Here is an 11550-nt window from a genome sequence, read left to right as displayed (position 1 = left end):
TGCTGGCACACATTCACCCACACACATGCATGCCCACAAACACCCCTCCCCTGACTGATGTGCATAAATATGCACATGTCTGTCAAGCACTACTCTGACCCATGTCAACCCATCTCAAACATACTTAGCACTTGTAAGAGTACACCTTCCACATCCTTACTACATGGTCATAAAAACAATCCAAATCAAAACAATTAGCTGTGTGTCTGACAGATAAGACAGGCAGGCAGTGATCTCATGTTGTATGATCTTCTTCCTCCCATCCTCTAATCTATATGAACTTTTTTCTTCCCTTCCAAACAAACTATGCTGGGCCTTATCTCTTCTTTTCTGGTTTAAATGTATCTTCACTTCCTTCATCATAGTGTCATCCCATATGCCCAGTGCAAAACTCTGACTCTGAGACATAAATATCAATAGGAAAACAATCTCTAGGTTAGCCTATACCGTTGAGCTATAATAAGAGGCTTATACTTCGGGTTCTTACCTGATAAAGGTATAGCTGCATATATTTCATGAACGCACGAGGTCTTCGCGCCATTGGCTGCTGCTGACATGGGCGGGTAGAGTTTGCAATCCCAGGTCGGGACTGGGAGGGAGAGAGAGAAAATGAGACTGAAAAAAATAAAAGGAAAACTAGGGAACTCTCCTTCAGGCAACCGAACAAGTCTGGACTTACAGTACTGCAGCTTCTGCCCAACCTGAGCCAACGAGTCTGCCTGTGTTACAGTTAAATTAAACACGACTTTGATTATTGCTTCGCGGGACCTGGGATGCGCCACGATACTCTTCATAAACGTTATGCAGCAGAGGCGGCTATCTGACAAGGGACTGGAGTGACAGAGTAAATATACAGTTTGCTTATTAATTGAATAACTCCCAGTAGTTTGGAGACAGAACAGTGATCCACGGGTGGATTATTATGCTACAAGTGGAAAGGTGAGTTCGGACTTGAACCGTTGTCAGGTGAGGTCGTTGCCGTCCGTTGTGAGCTGGGATGCTCTGCAGAGTGCAGGCGGTTAGGTCTACGCGTCCATCTTCACCGGGGATTTGCTCCATGTCACTGATAAAGGAAACGATGATTTATTGATCCAATTAAGGAGGAATTGCCGAAATGTTAGTGTAGTTGCCAAAAGGTGCCTCTCAGGCGCAAAGTTGTGGAAAGTCTTGACCATCCATTTTTGTTTTAAAAGTTGCTCAAATAGTTTGTATTAATCAATTTGATTATAAAGTGTGATTTCTGACGATTTAATTGAATCGTAACTGGGTTAAATGGGTTGTCAGTGTGGATCCAGACAGCTAGCGGCCTAGGGCCACATTAAAGCTGGTCACACATGACCATCAGCGCATCCTTCATAGCCTCTAAAATGTTGTCGTCACTAGTTACCCATAGATATTAAAACTAGTAGATAGTGATAGCGTTGATGTCATCCACATATTCCTATAGAAAACTTCCAATCAATGACCGTACAGTATGAAGATAGGCAGAAACGGATTATCCAATAGAAATCCCATGCTTGTAGGCGATGTTGGCTAACTAAACTCATGCGCAGAAACACCTCTAATAGTCTTCTCGCACCGAACTGCGCATGTTTAGGCCGTCAAATCAAAGGCAAACCTTCAATATAATATTGATTTTGACTATAATTATAACTTGTCAGTTTGTCACTTTCACAAGGTTGGAGTAATAACATATTCAACTACTATCTAGGTCGTGCCTTTTAGATTTTGAGAAAATTAACAACCAAGGAAGAATGTTTCACTTCTCTAACCCCAAACCATGGCCAGGTCTGCTTGGTCTGTTTCTCAATCGGAACTCTGTCTCGATTGCACATCAAGCGAGCCATATTGCTGAATGTGTCTGAATCAAGGGGCCAAGGTTCCGATCTAGAAACACGGTTCTGACTGCTCCTACAGTTTTGTTTCGGTACTGCAGTTTAACTGATGCCCGGCCCAGAAAGACAATTTCCATAAATGCCCACATAGATAAATCAGATTTAAAAATGGCTAATAAGACACTTTAGTCATCACCTTTATGCACAAAACATCCATTAAATTGTTCAAATAATTGTCGCTGAGGCCGATTTTGTTTTCCAGCACTCACAGCCGAAGATATTAACATTTTACAGTCATCCAATGTATGTCATGTTTTTGGATGACATGCTGGCGACGTCACTGCTCGCACTGCTCACTGTGTGCACAGAGTGCTAGCGCCAATACTCAGAGGCTTTTCTAATTATTTCAGGGGATTTTAATGAAACACCTGATGCATCTGCTGATCGCTTTCCTCCTAAAACGAGTCAAAGCCCTCAAAATAGCAATATTATCACTAAATTATGCAAGGATCTCTGTGTTGAGGATACCTGGTTTATTTCAATCCAGATGCAAAGGGTTGTACCTGGACTAACAAAACTATGTCACGTAAATCTAGAATAGATTTATTCCCAATTTCCCCTTTTTTGTTACAATTTGTTATAGATGTAGATCATCAGTTGGCTCCCTTTTCTGATCAACACTTGATTTCCCTGAATGTACAAGCTACTAAAAAATCAAAAGGTTCTCGAGGATATTGGAAATTAAACAACACACTTCTTAAAAATACTACTCTCATTGAAAACATCAAATCGTTAGCTAAAGATATTTTTGCAAGAAAAGACTTGGGTCATGGAAGTAGATGGGAATTTTTCAAATATAAAGTCAGGGTGGTAGCCATTAAACGCGCCAAAGAGCTGATGCGATTAAAGAACCTTAGAGAAAAAGGGATGATGAGCAAGCTTGACAGTTTTCTAAAGAAAGATAATCTGTCTGAAGAAGAGGGAGTCTGTATTCAAGTCTTTACAACTAGAATTGGAACAGCTTTACACAGATCTGGCAAGGGTGCCTTTGCAAGGTCAAGAGCTAAATGGATTGAAGAGGGGGAAAGAAACACTAGTTACTTTTTTGCACTTGAAAAGAGAAACTATAAAAGAAAATCTATAATTGACTCAAATTTAATGATGTTTTATGCAAAGATCTCATTACAATATCATAATTTGTCAATTCCTTTTATGAAAACCTTTACAGCTCTCAATTTCAGGAAGATGGTTGTGAAAGCTACATTTGCCACATTCAGAATTATGTCCCTGTAATTTAGGATGATTTCTACTCATTTTGCGATTCACCTGTGTCAATTGAAGAAATTAAGAGAGGTTCTGAATTCAATGAAAAAAGAGAAATCACCTGGCCCTGATGGCCTCTCAGTTGAATTCTATAGACAGTTTTGGGAGTTAATAGAAGACCCAATTTTTAATATGTTTCAAGATTGCATTAAAAGTGGGGAAATGGTCTCTACTATGAAACAGGACCTTATTTAATCGATTCCGAAGCTTGATAAAGACCCTTGTCTCATTGACAATTGGAGATTAAATTACTTGATTAAATATTGATTACAAATTGATTGCTCTGGTTTACACCAAAAGATTAAAGAAAGGGATAGATACCATAATAAATGAGACTCAAACAGGATTTATGAAGGGCCGTCACATAAGCTCTAACATTCGTTTAGTCTGGACCTTATAGATTATTCAGATGCAATTGACTCAGATGCAGTTGTATTATTTTTGGACTACTGTAAAGCCTTTGACACAATTGAACATTAATTTCTCTTTAGGTCTCTTAAACTTTTTGGATTTGGATGTTTTACAAAGATATAAATAGTTCTGTGTTACTAAACCTTAATACTTTCAAAAGATTCAGTATCAACAGAAGTGTACGACAGGGATGCCCAATTTTGCCATTTTTATTCATTTTGGTTGTGGAACTTCTATCTTTAGGTATTCTGAATAATGCAAATTTGTATGGCTTAACCATTTTTAACAAAGAAATCAAAATTTCCCAACTGGCTGATGATACTACTCTTTTCTTAAGAGACAAAGACCAGGTTGCCCTTAATGCTATAACTGCATTTTCTATTGCATCAGGATTAATGCTGAATGTTTCTAAATGTGAAATCTTATGTTTATTTGACTCTGATGATAAATAAATAGAAAATATTCATGTGAAGTACTGTGTTAAATATTTAGGAATACATCTGTCAAAAAACCACCTAGTCAGACAACATTTGAATTTCTCTCCTAAAATTAAGAAAACCAAAAATATATTCAATAATTGGCTACAAAGAGATCTTTCTATACTTGGGAGAGTACTTCTGTCCAAGGCAGAGGGGCTGTCTTGTTTTGTGTACCCATCATTATCGTTATGTGTAAATCCTTCTACTTGTAAAGAGATCAATAAGACCTTTCTTGACTTCATCTGGAAAAATAAGTCTCACAAACTAAAAAAGTCAGTACTTTCTAACAAAAGAGCTGAAGGCAGTCTGGAAGTGTTGGATTTTGTTGATATAAATAACACTTTCAAGATAAGATGTTTGATCATTACTGATTTAATAATGTGTTTAATAAGTCGGGAGGTCTTCACATTTTACTGAAAAGTAATTATATTCCTGAAAGATTACCTGCTAAATTGGCTAGGTTTCACCAACAACCTTTAATGGCCTGGAAAATATGTTTCCTGCACAATTTTTCTCCACATAAAGCTCTTTTGTGGAATAATTAAGACATAACTGTAAGGAATAAGTCATTGTTCTACCCCAGCTGGCATGAGAGGAATATGGACTTTGTTTTTGATGTTTTCAACAACAAGGGTAATATTCTCACATATGAACAATTTATAAAATTGAAATAGTTTCCAATACCTTTCAGAGAGTTCATTTCTGTGATCAAAGCCGTTCCCAGTGGTCTAACTACACTAATGAAAACTCATCTTAGCTTTGATAATGATCACAAAGTTTATCCAGAACTCAGATTGGAAGGCGTGGGCTTACTTGAGAAATCTTGTCGTAATAAATATATAAGACAAATTCTTCATTCACAAAACCAACTTACACCGAGAGGAAAGTTTTTCTGGAACACGCTTATTCCTGACATTGTCAGAAAAAATGCATGGTTAAGGCCTGACAAATATTGTATACCAAACAAAGTTAAGGAAGTGCACTTCAAAATTTTATACAAGATATATCCATGTAATTCTTTGATATCCAAATGTGTGGCTATTGATGATATCTGTGTTTTCTGTGAAAAAGAAGGTGGGAATCTGTCTCACTTGTTATTTGAATGTACATTTGTGTCAGAATTATACTATTATACATATAATACCTCAGTGGGCTGAATGGCACAAAAAAGAAGCTGTTTAGAAGCCTCTTGGACCTAAATGTGGCGCACCGGTACCGCTTGCCGTGCGGTAACAGAGAGAACAGTCTATGACTAGGATGACTGGAGTCTTTGACAATGTTTAGGGCCTATCTCTGACACCGCCTGGTATAGAGGTCCTGGATGGCAGGAAGCTTGAAGCTCTCAACCAGCTCCACTGTAGTCCAAAATCATCTCCTTAGTCTCGATCACATTGAGGGAAAGGTTGTTGTCCTTGCACCACTCTGTCAGGTCTCTGACCTCTTCCCTATAGGCTTATTGTTGTCGGTGATCAGGACTACCACTGTTGTGTCATCAGCAAATTTAATGATGATGTTGGAGTCATGAGTGAACAGGGAGTACAAGAGGGGACTGAGCACACACCCCTGTGGGGCCCCCGTGTTGAGGATCAGCATAGCGTATGTGTTGTTATCTACCCTTACCACCTGGGTGCGGCCCATCAGGAAGTCCAGGATCCAGTTGCAGAGGGAGGTGTTTAGTCCCATGGTCCTTAGCTTAGTGATGAGCTTTGAGGGAACTATGGAGTTGAACGCTGAGCCTGTAGTCAATGAAGAGCATTCTCACATAGGTGTTCCTTTTTTCCAGGTGGGAAAGGGCAGTGTGGAGTGCAATAGAAATTGCATCATCTGTGGATCTGTTGGTGCGGTATGCAAATTGGAGTGGGTCTAGGGTTCCTGGGATAATGGTGTTGATGTGAGCCATGACCAGCCTTTCAAAGTATTTCATGGCTACAGACGTGAGTGCTACGGGTCGGTAGTCATTTAAGCAGGTTACCTTAGTGTTCTTGGGTACATGGTCTATGGTGGTCTGCTTGCAACATTACATATTTCACACTCTGTAAAAGTCTTCAAAATAAGAGATTTCACACTGATTGACGGCCTTCACGTTGGGAACTGGTGTCAATGGCGTTTATTTCAAGACGTTTATTTACAAAGGTAAATCAATTGTAGCCGATATATATCCGGCTGGGGGTAATGGAGCTAGGCAGCAGGCTCAATCCACCCTGTCTAAGTAATAGTAGGGAGAACTACAGCCAGACCGAGGGCTATATGTTGAGTTTTGTTCTCAGGTGGGCCAGTGTGACTCAGCCCAGCCAGCCAGCCAGGCAGGTGTGGGATGGATGGGATGTGGGTGGCTGAAGCTTCCTCTGACATAATAAAACTCTTGCTAAGGGCAGGGTGGTGCTTTCTGACTCATACCATTTATACTGTACTAGTCTCTTTGTTGCGCTGGACTATTATTTGTTAAGCTGCTGAATGGACTTTCCAATTCCAGCACATCAAAGAGACTTGCACTACATCCTGTAGTTATATGTCTGCTAGATCCAATGAGAACTTTAATTGGCAGTGCAAAGCCCTTCCTCTCCCTCTGTTTGTTCCCTCATCTTTCATTTTTTTCTCCCACTCTCTCTCCATCTCACTTTCTATATATTCCTCTCTCCCATGAGCTTTCTTTCTTTCGCTCTATCTTTCCCTCATTCCATCCCTCTGTGAGCTGTTGTGAATTTACTGTGGGTTTTGCTTTTTGCAGTTTTTTCTACCTCCCCCATCGCCACAGTGATTGACACCCAGTTCTCCTCCTTCTCCGAAGTGTCTGGTTTTCCTCCTTACCTTCTCTCAATAGTTGCTTTTCTCTCTCTCTCATCCTCTCAGCCTTCACCTTCACCCCTCTTTCCTCTATCCTTCTTTTTTTGTTCTCCTCATTCATGGTTTATTTGCTGCTTCTGGCATGGTGCTCTTCTTGGCTGCATTGTGTTGAGATCTGGACTGTTACCAAGTGCTCCGTCTGTGGAAGGGAAGGCTGCTGTTGGTTACTGTCTTTCATGTGTGAGTCCATCTTGGTTTTGTCAGGGAGCTGAATCTCTATTGTCTTCAGGGAGCTTCAGAAGAAAAATGAGGTAAAGCAGAGGTTATTAAAAGGTCTGTATGGAGGTTGGGGAGGTCTAGACAGTGGTATGGAACTGATGTGACTCATGTTTTTATGTGGGTTTAGGGTTTGATATCGAAAGGCTGGATCTTAAGTGGTTGTTAATGTCTCATGGAATATGAACAAGACAAAGGCCATTATCTTTAGAGGAAAGAGTCTCTTTGTATGTTTGTCTCGGTCCTTTCTCTGTGTCTATGTGGGGAAAGTTTCTCATTAGAGCAGATGTTCTTGCAGTGAGACAGGTAAAGATGCACTAGAGACAGGGAAACTTAAAAGAGTTTAAAGAAATGCAGAAATTTAAAAATGTCTTACAAGTACAAAGTCTTCAAGCTTGAGGTTCATAAAGTCACTGACACTATTCATTTGCTACATCTTCCTCCCCAGGGGCATGTTGGGAGCTTGTGCAAGCAGGGTTATGAACTTCTCTAAGACAATTGATCAAAATGGAGTCTCTTTGTTTTGCTTGGCTAATAAGAGAGTGTGGACATGATCAAGCTTGAGGCTAGTGCCTTCCAGACCAAGGTGATAGGTGCAACACTTGCCCTGGGGGTTAGAGGTTAAAGATCATTGACTGGGTCGTCCTGTCAAGTTCTTGAACTCAGACAGATAGGCCGACAGTAGAGCTGCTCTTTATAACATTGCTCCCGTCACAGATGGGGGCAAATGCTGTGTCACCCACTGTATACTGTACAGAACACTTAGGCCTACACAAAAACTCACCAGTGAGAGAAATAGTTGTATAATTGACTATGACACCCCCCCCCCCCTCCTCTCTGTCCTCCTCTGTCCCTGTGCTTATGTCACGCCAAGGGAACCTTGCAGTTACACAACAGTCCTCTCTGTCACTATGAGACGGCTTGCGGCCCCCCCAGGAGAATGGCATCTCTCACTGTCTGTACTACCTCCATGCCTCAGCTGCTCTCTTATGAGAAAGTACAGTGTGTGTTCACTGCCTCCTTACTTTGTCTCACTCTCTTATTTTCTCCATGATCTCTTTCCCTTTCTCGTTAATTTCTTTCCATCTTTTACTCAGACACTCTCACTTTATTCTAGGACCGGGACGATAACGGTATCACAATATTCTTTTCGAAGGGCATTAATGAAAATACGAAACAGACCGAACTTTTGTCCTTTAAAAACCTGCTTTATGTAAAATATTGTGCGCTATAGCTTGGAAAATAAATAAATGTGACTCTGGATGACAACATAATGATGTTTGTTTCCAACATTAGGGCTGTTTTCTTAAGAAGTTAAATCTTCTTTTTTGTTTTATTTCCTTGCCACTCTACTAACGAGTATCGTGATATTGGTATAGTCCCAGCACTACTCTAATACCCCCCTGCCTCTGTCTCTCTCTGTTGCTCTCATTCTCTCTCACCCAGCCTCGGTCTCTCTCACCCCCTGCCTCGGACTCTCTCAACCCTGCCTTGGCCTCTCTCATCCCCTGCCTCTAAGCAGCACAGTTCAGTCAGTCAGTGGTCTATTAAGTCAGCCCATAGCAGACTACAATATGTGAGCGGAGTTGAGCGGTCAGAAATCCTGCTCCATGAGCGGTGCTCCGAAGCTCCACATACTTTCCAACCGCTCCGCTAAAAAACGCTCTTCCTCGCTCACAGGAATAAGACTTCCACTCCGAATTTGCTCCATTCATTAAAATCACAATTGATCTATTTTTGTGACTACCTGGACCTACCATTTTGTTTTGAAGTATAGAAACCAAACTATATGATTTAAATACAAGTATTTTAATAAACATGAAAAGGTGAATTTAAGAACCGCTCATTTCAAATAGGCTACATTTCATATCAAATCAAATCAAATTGTATTGGTCACATACACATGGTTAGCAGACGTTAATGCGAGTGTAGCAGAATGCTTGTGCTTCTAGTTCCGACCGTGCAGTAATATCTAACAGGTAATTTAACAATTTCACAACAACTACAAGTGTGAAGGAATGAATAACAATATGTACATATTAATATATGGATGAGCGATGGCCGTGCGGCATAGGCAAGATGCAGTAGATGGTAAAGAGTAGAATATATACATATGAGATGAGTAATGTAAGGTATGTTAACATTCAATAAAGTGGCATTGTTTAAAGTGACTAGTGATACATTTATTACATCCAATTTTTTATTATTAAAGTGGCTAGAGATTTGTGACCGTATGTTGGCAGCAGCCACTCAATGTTAGTGATGGCTGTTTAACAGTCTGATGGCCTTGAGATAGAAGCTGTTTTTCAGTCTCTCGATCCCAGCTTTGATGCACCTGTACTGACCTCGCCTTCTGGATGATAACGGGGTGAACAGGCAGTGGCTTGGGTGGTTGTTGTCCTTGAGGATCTTTTTGGCCTTCCTGTGACATCGGGTGGTGTAGGTGTCCTGGAGGGCAGGTAGTTTGCCCCCGATGATGCGTTGTGCAGACCTCACTACCCTCTGGAGAGCCTTGCGGTTGTGGGCGGAGCAGTTGCCGTACCAGGCGGTGATACAGCCCGACAGGATGCACTCGACTGTGCATCTGTAGAAGTTTGAGTGTTTTCGGTGACAAGCCAAATTTCTTCAGCCTCTTGAGGTTAAAACTTTCCACCTTGTCCACTACTGTCCCGTCGATGTGGATAGGGGTCTGCTCCCTCTGCTGTTTCCTGAAGTCCACGATCATCTCCTTTGTTTTGATAATGTTGAGTGTGAGGTTATTTTCCTGACACCACACTCCGAGGGCCCTCACCTCCTCCCTGTAGGCTGTCTCGTTGTTGTTGGTAATCAAGCCTACCACTGCAAACTTGATGATTGAGTTGGAGGTGTGCATGGCCACGCAGCCATGGGTGAACAGGGAGTACAGTAGAGGGCTGAGAACGTACCCTTGTAGGGGCCCTGTGTTGAGGATCAGCGGGGTGGAGATGTTGTTTCCTACCCTCACCACCTGGGGGCGGCCCGTCAGAATGTCCAGGACCCCAGTTGCACAGGGCGGGTTCGAGACCGAGGGTCTCAAGCTTAATAACTAGTTTGGAGGGTACTATGGTGTTAAAATGCTGAGCTGTAATCGATGAACAGAACTCGTCAAGGATCATATCACCTCCACCCTATCTGACACCCTAGACCCACTCCAATTTGCTTACCACCCCAATAGGTCCACAGACAATGCAATCCCAATCACACTGCCCTAATCCATTAGAACAAGAGGCATACCTATGTAAAGGTAGGCGATAGTCGTTTAGCTCATTTACCTTCACTTTCTTAGGTACAGGAACAATGGTGTCCCTCTTGAAGCATGTGGGAACAGCAGACTGGGATAGGGATTGATTGAATATGTCCATAAACACTCCAGACAAATGGTCTGCGCATGCTCTGAGGACACGGCTAGGGATGCCGTCTGGGCAGGCAGCCTTGCGAGGGTTAACATGTTTAAACGTTTTACTCACGTTGGCCACGGTGAAGGAGAGGGCCGTGTCAGTGGCACTATATTGTCCTCAAAGCAAGCAAAGAAGTTGTTTAATTTGTCTAGAAGTTGTTTCATTTGTCTATTAAACAGTATACAGTGCAATCGTAATGTATTCTAAATGTATTCAGACCACTTGACTTTTTCCACATTTTGTTACGTTACAGCCTTATTCTGAAATTGATTAAATAAATAAAACATCCTCATCAATCTACACACAATACCCCATAATGACAAAGTGAAAACAGGTTTTTAGTCATTTCTGCAAATGTTTACATAAGTATCCAGACCCTTTGCTATGAGACTAGAAAAGACTAGAAATTTGAGCTCAGGTGCATCCTTTTTCCATTGATCAATCTTGAAATTCAATTGATTGGACATGATTTGGAATGGCACACACCTGTCTATATAAAATCCCACACTTGATAGTGCATGGCAGAGCAAAAACCAAGCCATGAGGTCGAAGGAATTGTTCTTAGAGCGACGAGACAGGATTGTGTCGAGGCACAGATCTGGGGAAGAGTACCAAAAAATGTCTACAGCATTGAAGGTCCCCAAACCACAGTGGCCTCCATCATTCTTAAATGGAACAAGTTTGTAACCACCAATATTCTTCCTAGAGCTGGCCGCCCAGCAAAACTGAGCAATTGGGGGAGAAGGGCCTTGGTCAGGGAGGTGACCAAGCACGCGATGGTCACTCCGACAAAGCTCCAGAGTTAATCTTTGGAGATGGGAGAACCTTCCAGAAGGAAAACCATCTCTGCAGCACTCCACCAATCAGGCTTGTATCGTACAGTGGCTAGACAGAAGCCACTCCTCAGTAAAAGGCACATGACAGCCCGCTTGGAGTTAGCCAAAAGTGGCATAAATGACACTCAGACCATGAAAAACAAGATTCTCTGGTCTGATGAAGCTAAGATTGAACTCTTTGGCCTGAATG

This window comes from Oncorhynchus keta, chromosome 21, assembly GCF_023373465.1.
Source record: "Oncorhynchus keta strain PuntledgeMale-10-30-2019 chromosome 21, Oket_V2, whole genome shotgun sequence".
NCBI lineage: Eukaryota > Metazoa > Chordata > Actinopteri > Salmoniformes > Salmonidae > Oncorhynchus > Oncorhynchus keta.
Note: the sequence above shows the minus strand (reverse complement) of the source record.